This window comes from Lithobates pipiens, unplaced genomic scaffold, assembly GCF_037356315.1.
Source record: "Lithobates pipiens isolate NorthernLeopardFrog02 unplaced genomic scaffold, aLitPip1_a1.2 Scaffold_8, whole genome shotgun sequence".
Lineage (NCBI taxonomy): Eukaryota > Metazoa > Chordata > Amphibia > Anura > Ranidae > Lithobates > Lithobates pipiens.
This window is the reverse complement of record NW_027507903.1, coordinates 471,589,971-471,612,366: the sequence shown is the minus strand read 5'-3', so window position 1 is coordinate 471,612,366 and position 22,396 is coordinate 471,589,971. Positions and strand designations below refer to the sequence as shown.

At 42.2% G+C, this 22,396-nt stretch overlaps 1 protein-coding gene across 15 annotated transcripts in view; it reads right to left on the bottom strand.

The window, feature by feature from the left end:
* The window catches only part of PLEKHA5 (pleckstrin homology domain containing A5), a 261,676-nt gene that overhangs the window by 149,377 nt on the left and 89,903 nt on the right, over positions 1-22,396 (bottom strand). Inside the window, exon 1 of one of the 15 annotated variants that reach the window (XM_077468655.1) lies at positions 19,459-19,584. The exons of 13 other annotated variants lie outside the window; for them this stretch is intronic. The gene's annotated coding sequence lies outside the window, so the exon portion shown is untranslated. Of the gene's footprint in view, positions 1-405; positions 452-19,458; positions 19,585-22,396 lie in introns of those variants that run through there. One more of the 15 variants, XM_077468656.1, reaches the window with a different exon arrangement.

The window sequence follows — 22,396 nt, the reverse complement described above, 5'->3', positions numbered from 1 at the left end:
TCTTAATTCCAGTCCTCAAGGTGCACCAACAGGTCATGTTTCCAGGATTTCCCTCAGATGAAACGGCTGCGGTAATTACTAAGGCAGTGAAACTGATCAAATCACCTGTGCAAAATAATGGAAAGCCTAAAAACATGACCCGTTGGTGCACCTTGAGGACTGGAATTGAGAAACAGTGCCCTACAGACACAACATGGAGGGGTAGTAAGAATATTCACTGATCCAATCACTTTTTTGACCCACGCAGGGGAATAGTAGTATTACTCACTGGTACAATCACTCTCTAGACACCTACAAGTAAAACATTTTGAAAACACCCACTGATTCAATCACTCTACAAATACATGAGATAGTAGTAAAAATACTCTCCATTAATATACAGGGAAGAGTAGTGGGAATACTCACTGATCCAATCACTCTAAGCAGAGAAGAAAAGTGAGAATAGTCGCTGGTCCAGGCACTGTCTGATCCCTCTGCAGTCAGCTCCTTGTGTGCTCAGGAAAGGGGAGGGAGAGGGGTAATATGACACAGGAGAGACATCACAGGGAATCTCCCCTCCAATCTACAGAGACCTCCATACACCAAGCTAACAGTATACAGAGAATACAGCACTGACTATAGAAAAATATCAGCTGTATATATAAAGAGTCTACAGGGCTATATACACATAGCTCATATTTCTATATACACAGTGTTGTACCCTCTATGCAAAGCCCAATGTAGATATCTTTCCTAACATTAATTCCAAATACGCAGATCAATATTCATGTGAGGTCCCATTAGTTTTTTGTTTTGTTTTTACCAACCATGCAAACAACTCTTTTTAAAGGTGAATAAAAAAAAAATAGTTGAATGACTTTTAGGTGCAGGCCTGCTGTACAGAAGTGTTTGCAGAGGACAGTATAGAGCAGGGATATGCAATTAGCGGACCTCCAGCTGTTGCAGAACTACAAGTCCCATGAGGCATAGCAAGACTGACAGCCACAGCCACAAGCATGACACCCAGAGGCAGAGGCATGATGGGACTTATAGTTTTGCTACAGCTGGAGGTCCACTAATTGCAGATCCCTGGAGGATTCTGGTGAAGGTCAGGAAGTTTATTTATTTTTTTTATTTTTTTTATAATTAGGTAAAACTGACCTCCGCTGTCCTGAGATTTAACATTTAAAAACATTTTATCAGAAAGACATGAAACTTCATGGCCACAAATCTTTATTCAGTCAGTTTCAGTAGACACTGGGAGGCACCAATAATAGCAAGACACTCAACTGAGATAGGAACTCCTTTGTCTTAGGGCTTTCACACAGGGCGGATCCACGCTGATCCGCCCCGTGGACATCCACTTGCTCAGCGGGGATCGCTCCGTCGATAGCCACTGAGCAGGAAGATGACAGGTCCGTCGCTGCACACTGCGCAGGGACGGACCTGTCAGAGCACCGCTCTCCCCTATGGGAGATCGGATGATGACAGACCGCAATGTCCGACGTCACCCGATCCGATGATGGATGGAAAAGTAGGTTTTTCCGCCGTCACACTTTTTCAGATAAGAGCGGGTCGGATGTCAGCGGACATGTCACCGCTGACATCCGACGCTCCATAGACCTCTATGGAGCATCCGTTCAGGTCCGCCTAAAGAAAAAAACTGACAGGCGGACCTGAACGGATCGTTCATGTGAAAGAGGTCTAATAAGGAATATCTAAAAAATAACCCTGATCATTTTACCTTTTTTCCTTATCCTCCTAAGAAAATATGAGTCCTTGTACCTAGGCACTCCTGTTCCATAGCTTCATTGCTGTATAGCTGCAGTGTAAGATCAGCTAAGGTGTTTCTTAACCTTTTTTCAGTCAAGGCACCCTTTAAAATTATGGATAATCTCAAGGCACCCTTTAAAATTAAGGAAAGTCTTAAGGCGCCCCATTCTAAAACTGTAAAAACTACTGTTAATAGTTTTACACAATGCAGCAACATCAATACATGTAGGGGACACCCAACGTTAGAGGTGATTTATTCTTCCAAAGCAAATACAGTTTTGCAAACTGGTGCCGACTAGTATTCCAGTGTTTCTTCTCCCTCACTTGGCTAATGAGATTTCAAAGCTGATGGAGAGAGGCAAGGGAGGTTGTAATGGTGTACAATGAAAACCCATGGTTTTGTGTAACTAAAAGGCAGATTTCATCCACCCACTGGCTTGTATACAATCTTGGGGCAGTTTTTTTAGGCATTTTGCCAAGGCACCCCTGAAGAAACCTCAAGGCACCCCGGGGTACCTGGGCACTTTGTTTGGAAAATACTGATCTAAGGTATTGCTAGTCTCACCAGAGTGATATTTGTTGATGTGGCTACTCTGCTGCTCACAGTTTTCCTTGCTAAAAAAAAAATCATAGAAGCTGCTTTTGCTTCATAAGTGGATCTGTTGCTTTTCCCACCTCTAACACTACCCTGCCATTCATTAGATTACCTGTCATTAGGGCCCTGACAGGGAAAGCAAAACCCTGCTGCTCCCCTATCAAGGTGGCTGCCTTCACACATAGAGCTTTTAAACTCTGTCCTTTTTGGGTACAGATACAATTATGTTTCAAATGCTAATCCTATATATACACAATGACATACAGTCAGGTCCATAAATATTGGGACATCGACACAAATCTAATCTTTTTGGCTCTATACACCACCACAATGGATTTGAAATGAAACAATGTGTTCTTTAACTGCAGACTTTCAGCTTTAATTTGAGGGTATTTACATCCAAAATCAGGTGAATGGTGTAGGAATTACAACAGTTTGTATGTGTGCCTCCCACTTTAAGGGACCAAAAGTAATGGGACAATTGGCTGCTCAGCTGTTCCATAGCCAGGTGTGTGTTATTCCCTCATTAGCCCATTTACAAGGAGCAGATACAAGATCTAGAGTTCATTTCAAGTGTGCTATTTGCATTTGGAATCTGTTGCTGTCAACTCTCAATATGAGATCCAAAGAGATGTCACTATCAGTGAAGCAAGCCATCATTAGACTGAAAAAACAAAATAAACCCATCAGAGAGATAGCAAAAACATTAGGTGTGGCCAAATCAACTGTTTGGAACATCCTTAAAAAGAAAACGCACCGGTGAGCTGAGCAACGCCAAAAGACCCGGAAGACCACGGAAAACAACTGTGGTGGATTGCCGAATAATTCTTTCCCTGGTGAAGAAAACACCCTTCACAACAGTTGGTCAGATCAATAACATTCTCCAGGAGGTAGGTATATGTGTGTCAAAGTCAACAATCAAGAGAAGACTTCACCAGAGGGAATACAGAGGGTTCACCACAAGATGTAAACCATTGGTGAGCCTCAAAAACAGGAAGACCAGATTAGAGTTTGCCAAACAACATGTAAAAAAAAGAAGTCTTCACAGTTCTGGAATAACATCCTATGGACAGATGAGACCAAGATCCACGTGTACCAGAGTGATGGGAAGAGAAGAGTATGAGGAAGGAAAGGAACTGCTCATGATCCAAAAGCATACCACCTCATCAGTGAAGCATGGCGGTGGTAGTGTCATGGTGTGGGCATGTATGGCTGCCAATGGAACTGGTTCTCTTGTATTTATTGATGATGTGACTACTGAGAAAAGCAGCAGGATGAATTCTGAAGTGTTTTGGGCAATATTATCTGCTCATATTCAGCAAAATGCTTCAAAACTCATTGGACGTCGCTTCGCAGTGCAGATGGACAATGACCCGAAGCATACTGTGAAAGCAACCAAAGAGTTTAAGGAAAAGAAGTGGAATGTTATGCAGTGGCCAGGTCCATTAACGGACCTGAATCTGATTGAGCATGCATTTCACTTGCTGAAGACAAAACTGAAGGGAAAATGCCCCAAGAACAAGCAGGAACTGAAGACAGTTGCTGTAGAGGCCTGGCAGAGCATCACCAGGGATGAAACCCAGCATCTGGTGATGTCTATGCGTTCCAAACTTCAGGCTGCAATTGACTGCAAAGGATTTGCAACCAAGTATCTTCAGCCCCGGAAGATTTTACCCCTTTCCTGACCAGAGCACTTTTTGCGATTCGGCACTTCGACTCTTTAACTGACAATTGCGTGGTCGTGCGATGTGGCTGGCAAACAAAATGGACGTCCTTTTTTCCCACAAATAGAACTTTCCTTCGGTGGTATTTGATCACCCACGTGGTTTTTATTTTTTTGCGCTATAAACAAAAAAAAAGTGACAATATTGGGGGGAAAATACGCTTTTTTTTTTTTTTTTTTACATTTTGCTATAATTATCCCCCAAAAATATCAAAAAAATAATTTTTTTTGCCTCGGTTTAGGCTGATACGAATTCTTCTACATATTTTTTTTGGGGGGGGGGGGATCGCAATAAGCGTTTGACTGGTTTGCGCAAAAGTTATAGCGTTTACAAAATAGGGGATAGTTTTATGGCATTTCTATTAATAAATTTTTTTTTTATTTTTTTTTTTACTAGTAATGGCAGTGATCTGCGATTTTTATCATGACTGCAACATTATGGCGGACATGTTGGACATTTGACACATTTTTGAGACCATTGTCATTTATACAGCAATCAGTGCTATACAAATGCACCGATTCCTGTGTAAATGACAATGGCAGTGAAGGGGTTAACAACTAGGGGGCAGGGTAGGGTTAAGTGTATCCTGGGGTGTGTTTCTAACTGTGTGGGGGGCGTGGCATGTCACTGATCTCTGCTCCTGATCACAAGGAGGAGAGATCAGTGACACCGTCACTAGGCAGAACAGGGAGATTCTTGTTTACATTAGCATCTCCCCGTTCTTCCTCCCCGTGAGATGATCGCGGCTATCCCTGTGGCGATCAAGTCCATGGGACCTGCGACCCGACTAACGGAGGTCCTGGCCGGCGGCGTGCACGCGATGGCACGGCGGCAAATTTGCCTGTCCGCGCCCTTCCGCTGACGTACACCGGAGCGCGACGGTTGGGAACCGGTTAAAAAGTGAAAGTTTAATGGATGACTGTTAATCTGTTCCATTACTTTTGGTCCCTTAAAAAGTGGGAGGCACTTATTTCTTTTTTGTTTTGTTTAGTTAATCCTAATATAGGAAAATGGTTGCGGGCAATTTCAAACCTCGGACTAAAGTTTTTTTATTTTTTTTTTATTTTTAGGGGCAATAAATAGAATTCTATGGATATGTACGGTATTCATTATGCCCTGTGAGTAGGTACTAATGTGTCACACAATCCACAGATCCTGCCTTCTGAGCTACAGAGGTGTTGAGAGGAGGAGTTTCAGGAGGCGGAGTCAGTATAGAAGGGAGGGAGCTTGCAGGGAGCAAGATACCATATAACATGCTCCACCAACACCAAAATCAGTGGAACAAATCATTTCTATTTAATGCCTTGCTAACCACCAGTCAGTGAAGTCAAAACACCAAAGTTATCTTTCCATAAATCTCTTTCAGGAAGCAATGTGGGGAAGAGCATACAATTTAACCGAGCAGAGTCCATCAGAGTCCATGTGTTCTATTTCTGGATACACATTACTCAGCTATGCACTTACCTATCCCACTACAGTATAAATAAAAAACCATGAAGAGCGAGTTCATCTCACTGCCAGGATAATCACTGCAACATTCTGGCCTGTGTCTGCAGCGGCCGTCCTTTCCCCAGATAAAGGGGTGCGAAGACATCAAGAGAAGAAAGCAGTTCAGAAAATGAACCACTAAGCTACCATATACTATGGTACCATAAAACAAAGAACTGATAGTTCAGACCTGATCACCACACGGCTTTCAGGTCAAATAGACTCCAATAAAGTACAGCTGGCTCTTCAATTTACAAATCAAGTGTTCCTAATAACTGAGCCATTAGCTTACATCTCAAACAAACTCCGAAAAAAGTACCAGCTGATGCATCAAAATAGCAATCACAAATAACTAGGCCAACATCACCTATCACATCATAATAAAAATGATAGGCAAAGCATTCCTGACCACCAAGCCACTATATATGTTAAAATGTTTTAAAAAAAAAAGTATGGCCAACACATAAAAATGCAAAACTCACAAATATAATATTGCAGGCCACTGAGCTACCGTATGCTGCCACATAATAAAAAACACATACAAGATGTTCCAGGCCACTAAATCCACATACAGCTGACTCAATGAATTCATTCATAAGGCGTTTCTGACCACTAAGCCAACACATAAGGTGAAGGAAAATTATCCATAGAGAAGGCAAGCATTCTGGTGTGTGTTATAGACGCTTATGCTAAAAGCATAATTGGTATTGCTAAAATTACGAGTCTCCCCCGGCTCTGTCTTTTAAAACAGAGGTGAAGGCAGTTAAAGGGTTAATTGCATAATTAGCCCAGTGACAATTGCTCTCAGGCTGCTGGCACATATTGGTGTGACGAACGCGGCTGTCAGATCTATGCCCTCCTCGTTAACTCGCGCCAAAAGACCAGCCAAACTCACACCACGCTGTCAATTACGTAACAACGCCACTCTTAGCTGCGCCCAGCACAAATAATTTCCAGCTTACGGGACCACAAGGTATGTACCAGCAGCCTGAGAGCGACTGTCACTGAGCTAATTACGCAATTAACCCTTTGCCACCACCCCCATTTTAAAAGACCGAGCCGGAGAGACTCGTCATTTTAGCAATACAAATTATGATTTTAGAATAAACGTCTGCAACACACACTACCACCACAGACAGGTCTGCTCAGAGGCCTTACTCTACAAGAGTAGCGCTCTTCAAGGGGCAGGTTCATTTATAGCTTGCATTAAGAGCTTTAGGGACAAGGTTAACGCTTTTCAACATAAGGGTTTAATATGAAAAGGTCAAAGTTGGTGCAAATAACATATTTAAAGAAAAGATGTTTTAAAGAGATAAAGACAATATACAGCCACCAAGAAATAAGGTTGAATTGGAGAGGATGTATACTTGCAATTAATGTCTGAGGGTAGAACAGTTTGATCGATGAGCTGGGTAATCGGTTCTCAAACTTGGCAGATGTTCCTGCTTGGATGGTAAAAGGAGAACTGACCATTGTCCTGGCATCTCCTCTTTTCTGTCAGATCAAAGGGGTGTTGACAGCCACCAGTGACCAATTGTCTGGTCATCTTGTTTAGGGGTTAGTTACTGGGAGGTCTGTACATTCATGACCATGTCCTGGGTACACTTTGTTATACATATTCATATCTCTGCATCTATAGTGTTTACAGACTGTGAATATCCATATTATTGTTCAGCGTTAGATTTCCTTCAAAACAGCCAGGTCTCCAATGTCTAATTTACCTAGGAGGAATAAGGGGGTACCAGTGGTTTCCCATATGATTTGACATAGGGGTGTCTAGACTCGAAATGTTACAAATTATCTGAGGAAACTAAATATATCTATATTATGTCTGTGCTATTATTCATTTGGAAGTTATAAAACATGCTTAAATTTCAGAACTATCCCAACTGTTTAAGCTTTATTTGCATTAAAGGTATTTACGACCGGTATCTGTTGGCTCTCTGGATTGAGAGGGTGACAGTTTTACATCTTGAGATCTCCTCCACTCTAGAGATATCTTCCTCACTTTACACTCTTTGTCCTCCTGTACAATCAAAACACTTGTTTAACCCAACCACTACAGAGGAAGTCAAACTTTTTCTAACGCTCACCTAACCGCCTGCCTGCTGGACCCCATCCGTTCTCAAATATTATGGTCACCCTCTGACTCTTATCCTACATGCTTTAACTCATATCTTCAACCTCTCCCTCTCTACTGGCATCTTCTCAAACCCTCTGAAACATGTACTAGTCCCTCCCATACCAACAAAAAAGGCCTCACTGGACACCACCAATCTTAACCTAAGACTCATCTCCCTTACTCCCTTTTGCCTCCAAACTCCTTGAACGTTTAGTCTACAACCAACTGAGAAACTGCTCTCCTAAAACTCACAAACGACTTACTAACAGCTAAAACCAACAGTCATTATTCCGTACCCTTACACTTGGACCTCTCCACTGCCTTTGATACAGTTGATCATCCCCTCTTCAAAAATAACTCAATTTGCTTGGTATCCATGGCTGTGCTCTCCGTTGGTTTGAATCTTACCCATCTCACCGCACCTTCAGTGTCACTTACAACTATACTTCTTCCTCACCAACACCTCTTACCAGTGGGGTCACCCAAGGTTCTGTCCTTGAACCTCTACTATTCTCGATCTACACATCGTCCCTGGGTCACTACCATTTATATGCCGATGACACCCAAATCTATCTCTCTACCCCTCAGATCACCCCATCAGTCTCCTCACACATCACTGATTTACTAACAGACATATCAGCTAGGATATAGCATCACTTCCTCAAACTGAATCTCTAAATAATATTTCCTCCCCCATGTGCCCCTTCCCCTGACTTATCTGTCAAGATAAATGAAACAACTATCAGTCTGTCCCCACATGCCAGGGTGCTAGGGTTAACCCTAGACTCTGAACTGTCTTTTCAGGCCCACATCCAATCCCTGTCCAAATAATGCCGCCTTAGCCTCCGCAACATCTCTAGAATAGTCCCCCTTTTTAACCAATGACACCACCAAGCGTCTAATTCAATCCCTGGTGATCTCTCGTCTCAACTACTGCAACTCACACCTCACTGGACTACCTTTACATACACTATCCCCCCCCCCCCGCCCCTTCAATCCATAATGAATGCTGCTGCAAGACTCATCCACCTTACCACTGTTCAGTGTCCTCCACCCCTCTCTGCCAAGCCCTGCACTGGCTTCCACTCCCCCAGCTACATCACTAACCTAGTCTCAAAATACCAATCAAGCCACTCTCTTCAGCCCTCCTGTTCTCTAGCTCCTTTGTCACCTCCTCCCATGCTCGCCTACAGGATTTTCTCCAGAGTTTCTCTCATCCTTTGGAACCGTACCCCAATCTGTACGACTGTCCCCTAATGTATCCAATCTTTAGACAATCTCTGAAAACCCTTTTCTTTAAAGCAGCTTATCCTGCTTCTAATACAAGGTTTTACTTTCTCCATCAACTCATCCTCCACATCCATTACTTTTTGTATCAATTGACCCACCCTCCTACATTGTAAGCCCTAGCGAGCAGGGCCCGCTGATTGCTCTTGTACCAAATTGTAATGTAACTGAAATGTAACTGTAATGTCTGCCTTCATTTTGTTAAGCGCCGCACAAACTGTTGGCACTATACAAATCCTGTATAATAAATAAAAATAAAAAAATATATAATAATTCTGCTTTAGCAGAGATACTGGAACGTACAAGACTGGTGGAATGAAGTCAGTCTGATGGTAATTGTGGTCACCCGATGTCGTCATACACTGACTGCTGAACAATAATGCTGCCAGTGCCTAGTGCTCACCCCCTACAGCAGGATATCAGGCCTCAGGTGTCAAATCTAGCACCCAAGAAAATTTTAGCAACAGCGAATGAGCAGCACTTTCCAGTCCTCTGAAAAGAGGGTGACCAGTCATAGCACACAACATGGCCACACAATCGCTCCACAAGACACAGCCAATAGGCTCTGTGCTGGAGGGATACCATGAATAAATCATCTTTACCAGTTATAGAGCAAATAGAAGAATGTAGGTCACCTCTGCACACATGACCGGATAAACCACACAGTCCACTGGAATTAGCTTCAGTCGTCACTCTGCCGCTGGGCGTCCTGCAGCCATATTCTCGTTTAGTGTAATAAACTAATTAAAACGCCACTAAAAAGGTATTTATCGCAGATAAAGGAGGACAGGAAAAAGGAACAGAAGACATACCAAGGTCGGCAGGCCACAGGAGAAAATGTGGTGGTATAATGAAATAAAGTTGTGAAAAATTGTTTGCAACAACTCATATACTGTACCTGACCACAATCTGTGCTGGTTATGAACTCAACCATCATTGTCACCACTTGTGTGCTGTTTATTTCTTCATGTGCATTGTGGCTATAAACATATTTGTGCAGTACTAGCAATAACATACCGGTAATTTGGGGAAAGAGGAGGGGCTTTGTGGAAAATAGGTGAGGCATCATTTAGATCAGGGATCTCTATACGTTCTAAACAAAGGGCCAGTTTACCATCCTTCAGACTATGGTAGGACCACACTGACGCCAGTGGGACTAGAAAATGCCTCAGCATCAGTAGGAGTAAACAATGCCTCTGGTTTGACAGTCAGTGGGAGTTTAAAAAAGAAAGTATTAATTGTACCTCATTATTAGCATCCGTGGAAGGAATTGTTCCCTGATGTTGGTGTCAGGGAGGAAAACATGACATATCGTTGGCATCAGTGGGAGGAATAGTGTTCCATCACTTAGATCTGTGGCAAGATTAATGTTCCATCTTTGGGTGTCAGTGGGAGGAATTATGCCCCATTGTTGAGGTCAGTGGAATGAATGGTGCTTCATTATTGATGTCAGTAGGAGGAATAGTACCCAGAGGGCTGAAAAAATGCAAGCAAAGGGCTGCATCCGGCCCGTGGGCCACAGTTTGGAGACCACTGATTTAGACAAAGGCACATTAATTAAATGTCACTCACCATTTCATATTCAGTCAGGTAGCACCAGTATAATACCATCCATGTGTCAGTGTCCAGTTTGGAAAAGAAAGTATAATACCATCCCATATGTCTGGTCTGGTGGAGCCAGTATAATACTGTCTATGTGTCTGGTCTGGAAGGGCAAGTATAATACCATCCATGTGTCCTGTCTGAAGAGCCAGTATAATACCATCCCATATGTCTGGTCTGGTAGAGCCAGTATAATACTGTATGTGTCTGTCTGGTCTGGAAGGGCAAGTATAATATCATCCATGTGTCTGGTCTGAAGAGCCAGACTAATACCATACATTTGTCCATGTACGGCCTGGAAGAACCAGTAAAATACCACGTTTGTGTCTTTATCCTGCTTGTATATGTGAGAATACTTTAGGACTTTGTCCTGGAGAAGCTAGAATAACACCATGGGGGTTGATTTACTAAAACTGGAGTGTGCAAAATCTAGTGCAACTCTGCATGGTAGCCAATCAGCTTCTAACTTCAACTTGTTCAATAAAAGGGGTTGTAAACCCTGGTGTTTTTTCACCTTAATGCATTCTACGCATTAAGGTGAAAAAACTTCTGGCAGTCACCGGCCCCCCAGCCGCCCCATTTTCTCTCTCTCTGCACAGGGTTCCGGCTCTTGATTGGATAGATTGATAGCAGCGCAGTCTTCAAATCCAATGATGAAGGCGCTGGGGACGAGTCCGGCATACATGTCTATGGACGCAAATGCTGGACTCGGGAGCGCACCCGCAAGGTAACCCCCCGGGAGAGCACGTCTACTAGGGGGTTATCTGATGCAAGAGCTGCCGAGGGACCCCAGAAGAGGCTGATCGGGGCCACTATGCAAAACGAGCTGCACAGTGGAGGCAAGTATGACACGTTTGTCATTTTGAAAAAAATAGAACACGAAGCCTTACAATCACATTAAGCTGACAAAATAACCTGGAAGAGGATTGGTTTTTATGCAAAGCTGCACCAGATTTTACACTTTTCAGCTTTAATAAATCAACCCCCATTTGCCCAGTCCGGAAGTGCCAGTATAATACCTACTATGTGTCTGTGTCTAGCGTGAAAAGGTCAGTATACCATCCAAGTGCCTGGTGGGGAAAAGCCAGTATAATAACTACTGTGTCCAATTTCAGTATGGAAGAGCCAGTAGAATACCATCCACATCTCAGCGTTCAATCTGGAACAGCAAATACAATACCTGTGTCTGGTCTGGAACAACTAGTATAATATCACCTATGTTTCTGTCTTTGGTCTGAAAGAACAAGTACAATACCATCCTTAGTCTAGAAAAGCCACTATAAATTACTGTCCATGTCCAGTCTAAAAGAGCTAGTATAATATTACTGTCCATGTGTCTGTGTCTGGTCTGAAACAACCAGTATAAAAACTGCTCATGTGTCCATGTTAAGTCAGGAACATTCAGTATAATACCTTCTATAGGGGTCTGTCTGGAACAAAACCGTATAATAACATTCATTTGTTTGCATCAGGCTGATGCAGCCAATATATTACCTACCAGGTTTCCGTGTCTGGCCTGGAAGACACAGAATAACGCCATCCATGTGTCTGACCTGAAAGAGCCAGTATTACCGTATTTGCCGGCGTATAAGGCGACTGGGCGTATAAGACGACCCCCTATTTTTCAAGTGAAAACATAGGTTTTGGGCAATACTCGTGGTATAAGACTACCCCCCTTCTGAGGCAACACCATTTTAAAAAAAAAACATTAGAACCATTAAAAAAAACAAAGCAAGAATGTCAACTACTCATCCACCATGCTGCGATATGTCATAAATCAAATAACACAGAGATCTATTGAATGCCACAACTCTGGAAAGTAGAATTTTCCTATACCACTTTTGGGTTACATTCTATGGGAATTGTCCACCAAAATGCATTTAATAACCCCCCTGTCATATGTCCCAGATTTACCTGTCCCTCTTGGGTGCCTGGGACCTCAAAGGCAAACAGCAGGATGTATAGTAGTAGGAGATCAGTGAATGGATTTACCCAGGGAAGTATGGTGAGCAGTGTATTATTTTAATGAATACAACGCCTGCTTGGATTGGCAGAGGCTGTAGCATCATCAGCCCTTGCCTCTCTCTCTCAAAGCCAATCCGAGCAGGCTACTCTATGTAGCCTGCTCGGATTGGCAGCGGTTGTTACTCCAATCCAAGCAGGCTCTGTATTCATTAATAGAATACTCGCCGGGATTGTCTCAACGGCGTATACTGTTTGTAGCTGAAGCCACATACAGTATTAGCAGACATTTGGGGGCTGACATCCATCGGGCAGCATTGTATACTCGGCGTATAAGACGACCCCCGATTTTTGGACATTTTTTTTAAGTGTAAAAGGTAGTCTTATACGCTAGAAAATACAGTATACAATCCATATGTCCAGTCTGGAGGAGCCATTAAAATACCATTTATGTGTCTGTATTGGTCTGATAGAGCCAGTATAATAGCATCCACCTGTCGAGTCTAGAGGTGGCAGTATAATACTGTTTGTGTCTATGGTGATCCGGTCTGATAGAGCACGTATAATACCATCCATGCAGCTGTTTTCAGTCTGAAAAAGTCAGTATAATACTGTCAATGTGTCTGGTCTGGAAGAACTAGTATAATACCATCCATGCTTCTGTGCTGGTCTGGACGAGCAAGTATAATATCTACGTTTTTGTGCTGATCTGGAGGAACAAGTTTGATGGCAATCATGTGTCCGGTTTAGAGGAGTCAGTAGTAGAATTATTGTCACCATGCATCCTTGTCCAGTCTGGTAGGATCATTATAATGCAGTCCATGTGCTCATTCTGGAACAGCCACTATAATATTGTGTGTCTTACCTGGAAGTACCATTATAATATCAAGTATAATACAAACCATATGCCCAGTTCAAAAGAGCCAAAATAATACGATCTATTTGTCTGGCCTTGAAGAATAAATATAATACTATGTGTGTCTGGAAGAGCCAATAAAATATGGTCCATGTGTCGGCCCGACATAGCCAGTATACCAACAACCACATGTCTGGTCTGGTAGAGCCAGTATTCTAGTGTCCACATATCTGTGTCCTGTCTGGAAGAGTCCACATAATGCCACCCATGTGTCTGACCTGGAAGAACCACTATGATACCATCCAAGTGTCAGGAAAAGCCATGTTAATTTTGTCCATGTGTCTAGTCTGAAAGAACAAATAAAATCCCTACTATATGTCTGGTCTAGAAGAGCCAGTCTAATGCCACTCATGTGTCCGAGTCCAGTCCAAAACAGCCAGGATAATACAGAATACATCCATGTGTCTGGGAGAGCTAGTGTAATGCATCTACGTATCATTGTCTGGTCTGAAATTCAGTAGAGCACCATCCATGCGTTTATGTCAGTCCAATGGAGCCAGTATAACATCATATATGTGCCTGTGTCTGGTCTGGAAGAGCCAGTATAATGCAGTCCGTGTGTCCGTGTCTGGCCTGGAAGAGCCAGTATATTATAGTCTGTGTCTGGAGGAGTAAGTATAATACACAGTGGTGTAGTGGTTAGCACTCTCACCTAGCAGTAAGAAGGGTCGCTGGTTCAAATCCCAACCACGACACTACCTGCCTGGAGTTTGCATGTTCTCCCTGTGCCTGCGTGGGTTTCCTCCAGGTACTCTGGTTTCCTCCCACACTCCAAAGACATGCAGGTAGGTTAATTGGCTTCTGTCTAGAATTGGCCCTAGTATATGAATGGGGACCTTGAATTGTGGGCTCCTTGAGGGTAGGGACCGATGTGAATGTGCAATGTACAGGGATAGGGACAATTGTAGACACTCAGGTTGAACTGGATGGACTGGTGTCTTTATTCAACCTTACTAACTATGAAACTATGAAACTATGAAACAGTCCATGTTTTTGTGCCCGGTCTGGAAGAGCCAATATAACACCATCCATATGTCACTGGCTTTATATGAATATTTCTGTTGCCTTTTCCAAACTTTTGCTATATCAAAAAAAAAAAAAAATCCATCAGGAGCATCAAGTGGTGGCTGTGTGCCCGAGTGTAAGGTTATAGTTATGCGTTATCATCAAAATATCGGTCACTCTGTACCAGAGGAATCCACGTTGATCTTATATGTGGTAGGTACTGTTTGGTGTCACAATGGGAGCCGACAACCTTTCTAACCATTTCTGCAAATAAATTGGATGGTTCAGGCTTCATGCTATGCTTACTCAGAAGAAAGGAGAACAGATTTTAATTACTTCCTAATTGCTTCACATACATTTTCTACACCAGGGAAAGATACTGCAGGGTCTAGCGCTTAGTTCCAGTAAGAGATCTTTACCATCCAGGACTACTTCACCATTACACAGCTATAACCTGATGACTTCTAACTAGAGAGGACTATCCATCCATTCATCACGATCACCAGCAGCGACACCACCACACTGCCAACCTTTGTCATAAAGATTACTGGTGGGAATCATTTAGGGGACAAACTGGGAATGGGAATACGAAAAGGATGGTTCTGGGGGTGAATAGAAATTGATTAAAATAAGGCAGGAGGGGGGCTCCTGGGGCAGAGGGACAGGGAATTACAGGAATAAAGCAAGAGGGCTCCAAGGGAAAGAATGGCAAATTATGAGAATAAAGCGGGAGGGCTCTGGGGGAGAAGCACACAACTACAGAAGGGGTAAGAAGAAATTATGGTATCAAGGCAGGAGGGCTTGGAAAATGCGTAGGGAGGTGCAGGAAATTATAGGAAATGGGCAAATTAAAGCTCCCGTGTATATATCAGCGAGTCCATTGACAAAACAAGTGCACCAGATTTTTTTTCTACAGGGCAAATGCAGAAAAAAAACACAGCATTTAATAATTTCCAAATCTATTATCTGCGTATTTTTAGTTTGGAATAAATCTGTCCCCAAAGTCTGGGGTTTGCAACAGGCAGTGAAGCCATACCATGATATTTTTATTATTATACAGAATTCATATAACACCGACAGTTTATGCAGCGCTTTACAACATTAGGGGAGACAGTTCAATTACAATAAAATTCAATTTAATTAAATTCAATACAATACAGGGGGGAATCAGAGAGCCCTGCTCGTTAGAGCTTACAATCTAACAATGTGCGATATGACACTACTTTGGCGTGGTCATATTGCACCCCCTCCAAGTTCTCCCCTCACCTGCCAGTGCTGCCACAAACAGAACTCCGTTGTGAGGAACTTTTAGTATGACTCAAACTATCTTCTTTATTGCCGTGCCTTGCTCAAACTTCTGCACTAAGACACAATGGGGTTGATTTATTAAAGGCAAATTTGTAAAGTTAATTTGCACTCTGCAAGTGCACTTGCTCCAAAGCTTAGTAAATGAGGTAAAGCTTCGCTTTGCAAAGAATAACCAATCACGTGCAAGGAAAATAAAAAAACACAGCATTTTTGCCTGCACGTGATTGGATGATGGAAGCCAGCAGAACTTCTGCTCATTTACCAAGCTCTGGAGTACTTGTCTATTTGCCTTTTGTAAATCAACCTGAATATGGGCTCACTCACGCCAACCAATCATTCTCATTGTTTGACAAAAGAGAAGGAGGCGATTGGATGCTCTGGGTTTCTTCAAATTTGCTCTCAGCACAGCAAGGATGAACCATACAAATCTTTAGAAAATGAGACAGGAGAAATAGTGGTGTCTCCTACAAAGCCAATACAATATTTTCTTTTCAGAGATACCGGTAAGATTATTAGTTGTCAGACAACAGACTCTTTTCTCTAATCTACGCTATGCCTTGTGATGGATGAGGCTTAGCATACAGAGGGTTAATAGGTACCCGCAACACAAATCCGGCATGAAGAGATAAACAGCATCTGCTGTCAGGCTGGATGTGTGGGAGATCCTACAGAGGACATATGGGGCTCCGTACATCCTACAATCTTTGCAGAACACCACAATCTATTGAACACCAAACCAATATGGCGGATCACTGCGAAATAAGCTGACCAAACAGAAAAATTGCACGCTAAAGTCAGTGTAGATAAAAGGACCCAATTTGACTGAAGTGGGAGAAAAGACGGCGAAATGATCTCCACATTAAAAAAATGTGGAACGTAAAGTAGTACACAGATGACCAATGCCATAATAAAGATCCAGGTTACCTAATACAGCAGGGGTGTCCAACCCATGGCCCTCAGATGGCTATGAATGCAGCCCAACACAAAATCAAACTTAAAGTAGATTTTTTTTTTTTTGTAAAGATGCGTTTACACATGCGGCCGAAGAAACATTTGACTGTTTCTTTACTGGACTTTTATAAGTTTCATCTTCCAAAAGATAAATCTCATGCTCTTCACAATCATGTCTTCTTCATGTCATCAGTTTTTAGCAGCATCTATATTAGGCCCCTTTCACACAGGACGGATCAGTAATGATCCGCCCCGTGATGATCCGCTTGCTCAGCGGGGATCGCTCAGTTGTCCCCGCTGAGCCGGCGGCAGACAGGGCGGTCTCCGCACACTGTGCAGGGACCGCCCTGTCAGCTCTCCGCTCTCCTCTATGGGGGATCAGATGAGCACGGACCGTCTGTCCACGTTCATCCGATCTGCTCTGCAGACGGATAGAAAAATAGGATTTTCCTCCGTCTGCAGAATCGGACAATTGCGGAGGCAGACGATAGCGGGTGTCTGCGGATATTCATCCGCAGACACCCGCTATCCCATAGGGATGCATGTATGTCCGTATTTCATCTGCAAACGGATGGATGAAATACGGACATACTGTCCGCATGTGTGAAAGGGGCCTTAGTGAGCAACTATTTTCAAGGATGAAGCACACAAAGGGCAAATTTGGAACCAAAATATCTGATGGAGCACCTTCAGAACTGCTACTCCCTCAATCGATACTGATGTGTTCATTTATGAAAAACGGCATCAAATATTGCACTAGTTTTATGTTGACCCTTTTACTTTTATAACAAAAAAAATTTTTTTTTTTAAATGAAGTTTCATTACTCAGATACATTATTTACATCAGTGACCGTTGTGAACTTGTGATCTGCCTGACTTTTTTTGCTCATCAGCTATCTTTATTGTTGGTGTATTTTATGTTTGGCCCAAGACATTCCTCTTCTTCCAATGTGGCTCAGGATGGTCAAAAGGCTGGACACCCCTGATCTACAGCAATAAAACAGGTGATCAGAACCACAAAAGGTGGCAGTGCAGTAGGCGAGATTGGCTAGAGCCCACCTTCTATAGTCAGTTAGGTTCTAAAGACTGCCCAGAGGCAGTCTTTAGAGACCTTTACACTCATGTATTGACAGTGGTAAATAGGTAATAATGCTGCTGTCCTTGGTGACAAATCAGGTTTTAGCTTTCATTCGGCAATCTACAAGGGGAAACATCTTATTCAATTTCATAACTCGCTTTACCATAGGAAGGTTTAATCAATAATATAAAAGGTACACAGAGAATGCATAGGGAGGGGGGTGTGAGACGTGTAGGCGAGTTCCCAAACTTTATGTATCAGAAGGATAAACTATCTGGATCTTGGAGAGTTCATTCACCTGAAAAGCCCTAGGCTGTCCTCACCCACCCAGGACTTCTGCCCCAACGCCCTCCTGACACCTCATAATCTGTTCTAATCTGATCATTGAAGTCACCGCACTTTCCTGTGTGCTGTAATCGACAGACAGTGGGTACCTATAACATTTACCCCATTACAGCTTACCAATGAATTCACACAGAGTACATACTGGATGCCCCCCCATGTGTACTTTCCTCCAAAGGACAGAACAACAGAACAGGGCATGCTGAATTAAATATAAATAGAAAGGATTGTACAGTTAGAATGGAGTTCTGTGATAATCTTCTGACATATGGGAGAGAGATGTGTAGGAGGCACACTCGCCCAATTATCAGCAACTTTGCCAATTCCGTCAATACAGCTACCAGCAGGAGGCAAAGGCCCTATGTGGAGCTTCTATATACAGATATAGGTAGATGTACCCCTCTAAGCCAGATAAGGTGCTATAGACAGACAGAGAAGGTTGATGGAGAAAGTAGAAGGGGAGAAAGACAGGGTAGGAAGGGGTGGTGGGTGGAGAGGGAGGTACAGATAGGGCACTACAGAAGCAAGAAACAGATATGGGGAAAAAGAGGGCAGAAAGAGGAAAAAAAGATGGGGGGGTAGAACATTTGGGGAGGGAAAGAGACAAACGGCAGAGAGAGAGGGGGTTCTGGGTTATGACAGCAATTCTACAAATACAAGGATTTTCCTATTCATGAATATGTCATGGTTACCACAGTATGTTGATGGATTATCAGAGTTCTCAAAGTCAGAATAACAATACAGCACAGATCGCATTGTGACATTATCTCAGCCGTTTTCACTGGATGGTCAGAACCGCTCTGTCCGGCCCCCAAACCATACAGATGAGCACAACCTGAACCATCACAGGCATATCAGCAGCAAAACTAAATATATACACAATGCCCATAATTCAAGGTAACTCTGTACTGGATCATAAGGACAAGAAACATCCCACAGATCCTCATCACAGAACAGCAGCAGGCCGGCAACACATCTTTTTATACAAAGCACATATCAGATGGTTCTGAAGACCGGATTCTATCAGACGGACTGGAATCCATCAGCTGCTGAGCTGTACTGTGCTGTGCTGTTCTGTGCAGGGAGGCGAGAGCACAGCAGTCGCTCACATCACTGTGCAGGCCTTGCCACTATTCACAGAAACTCATCGCAATTCTCTCAGTGCGTCCACAGACAGAGAGCATGGGTAGCACAGGACAGCTGTACTGGTAGGAGTGCTGGAATCTCAGAAAAACACATGGGGTTAATCTGCATGCGGCGAGAGTGTATTGTGCAGGTGACACAAGCATCATGTTTACATGTAATACACAAGAGACACTCGCCTACCTGGTAGAAGGAGAGACACGCAAGGCACGGGGACATGTCAGCGGTGACCTGCCACTCTGCTGTGCCTCAGCTGAGTGAAGGATGATCTGTGCGAGAGCTGCGATCTTTGGAAAGGAGGTTGCAATCTGAGCATGCTCAGTGCCACCATCAACAGCTCAGCATGTGACTAGAACTCACAACATCTCTTGTCTGCTGATCATACTTGGGTCCTAGCTGTCAGCTGGTTAACATCGAGATATAGCACTGAAATCCATAGCTAGGCATAGCACAAGTATAACCGGATTTACCTAGGATCCAGAAAGCCAGCAATGGAAGAGTCTAATGGAGGAATCGCAGAATGGCAGAAAAAGTTAAATATCCTCCATCCTCACATCAAAATGAGATCACAAATCAGTGTTAAAAAAAATAAAAAACGCTAACAGCAACCAATTGTCCCAAACTACTGAAAGCTTATAGGCAGCTTTTTTCTATGCTATGCTGCAATTGCAGACAGGGTGTTCAAAAACAAAATGCACCGTTATGGTCACATGGTTTTATTAGGAGAACAGTTTCCATACAAATAATGCCTGGACGAGATCTTCAAGGCTCTACCCTATGGCAAAACAAGTAGTAGATGCTCAGCACCAACAGGACTTTCTCTCCCCCTAGCAGTACCCCTTATGTGGAATGGAGCACCCCTGGAAATTTTTCAAAGCAGCTTTTCTGTTCCATAAGTGTTAGCAGATGGAAAAAGAAACCTCCTCTGACAGTTTTTGCCCTTATGTAGGGCAAAATCATAGAGGCTGCTTTAAATTTGGTATCGGCCAACCAATCACCACAGCAAATCTCATCTGCCAATATCTGCCCCGGGGACTTTAACTGAGGCACATCACTCATAACATAATACATATATTCCACATTACGGCTCAAACAACTAATCGATTATGAAATTAATCGATTACTATTTTCGATTAATCGGCCAGTAACATAATGGGTTAAAAAAAAAAAAAAAACACAAACAACAACAACTAAAATGAGCCCTTTATAGTACAAAAAGAGCAAATAATCGCTACTGTGAATATTACTTTCACTATTCTACAGTAAAAAAAAAAAAAAAATTAACCCCTTATAGTAGTGATTATCTGCTTTTTCTACTATAAAGGGCTAATTTTAGTTTTTTTTAACCCCATTATGTTACTAAATGTGTTAGATCTGGTTCACATCTATGCGTTTATTGGTGCTTTTTGCAGAAATGCACTACAGTTCATTTACACGATTTCCTATGGAACACGTTCACATCTGAAAGGGTCAGGGACTTTAAAGGCAAAATGGTGCTTTATTGGTTCAATATATTTCAATGGAGAAGCTGCAGAAAAGCGTGTAATGCGTTTTTGCAGCAATTTGTGTTTTTTTTTAAATGCCCAAATCACATGCGCAGAAATCAAAACGCACAGCAAAAGGCACTGCAGAAACAGATCAAAAGCAAACTGAATAGGTGTGTACCGAGCCTTATGCTGGTCACACGGATCCATTTTCGGATGAAAATATTCAGACAAAAAATCTTTGTACATTCGCTGAATGAAAGAATTTTGTTTGAAATTTCCACTTGTTTTTAAAATGAATGTAATATCTGAACGAAACCCACATACACTGTCTGAAAATTCCTTTGACTAAGAAGTTTTCTATTTCTAAAATTTCCCGTCACTGTGGTTGAAAATGAACGTCAATTCGACCCACCTTTATTTTTTTTATTTATTTTTTTAAAGGTTATTAACCAATTAATTGAAACAATAATCGGCCAACTAATCGATTATGAAAATATTAATTAGTTGCAGCCCTATTCAACATGAGGGTTTATTGACCCAAATTACATCATGGTAAAATCCAGTTAAAAACATATTAGACTGATTTGCAACATTAAATTCATACACAGTTTCAATGTTGGCATACATATATTTGTAGACATATATAACTGCATTCGATAAACTTAACGTGTTTCACAAATCAATGTTCACTTCCTCAGGAGTAGATGCATAACATATCTATAGGGTAAAACAGTATAAGAGATTATATATCTATATCTATCTTGAAAATTGGGCTAACTTTACTGTTTTGTTTTTTTTTTGTTTTTGTTTTTGTTTTTTATTGAAGTGTATTTTTTGCAAAATACAGGCAATATTGGGCAAATACAGTGTGATATAAAATATTGCAGCAATTGACATTTTATTCCCTAGGGTCTCTGCTAAAATATATATATAATGTTTGGGGGTCCTAAGAAAATTTCTAGCAAAAAATATTGATTTTAACTTAAGAAACAAGTGTCAGGAAAAGATTTAGACTTTAAGTGGCTAAACTTCCTGCATTTACACATTGTTAAAAACTTGGCAGACTGCAGATATTTTCTTTACACACAGAAGTTTATCCATTTGATTTAAGAAGGAAGCCTTAGTTACAATATTTCATGTTAAAAACTTGGCAGACTACACAATGTTTTCTTTTGACAGCTGGGTGAGAAGATACAGTAAATCTCTCCACTTGGAATCAAGATTGTGATGTTTAGCAGACTGCTGGATGTTTTCTTTTGACAGCTGAGTGAACAGATAAGTCTCTCCACTTGTTACATGAAAGAATCAGCAAACTCTGCAATAGAGATCATCGGGGGGGTTGAATATTAGAGAAGCTCTCTCTCTCTCTATACATCTATATATATTTATTTATTTTTTTCCCCGCTATTGGTATCACAGAAATCAAACTATTCAATGAGGCAAACACCTAGCCTCTATACTTACAAAATCAGCCTAAACATAGAAGCGCTAGGGAGAAAGGTTGTCAAAGACATCTGTCCCAGGAGCTGTGGCAGGACACCATATGGACCATGGGGACAAATGGAAGGCAGGTCTGGTGCTTAAGAAGTGTATATCCATGTGCCTAAATTCATGCTGACACCCACAATAAATGG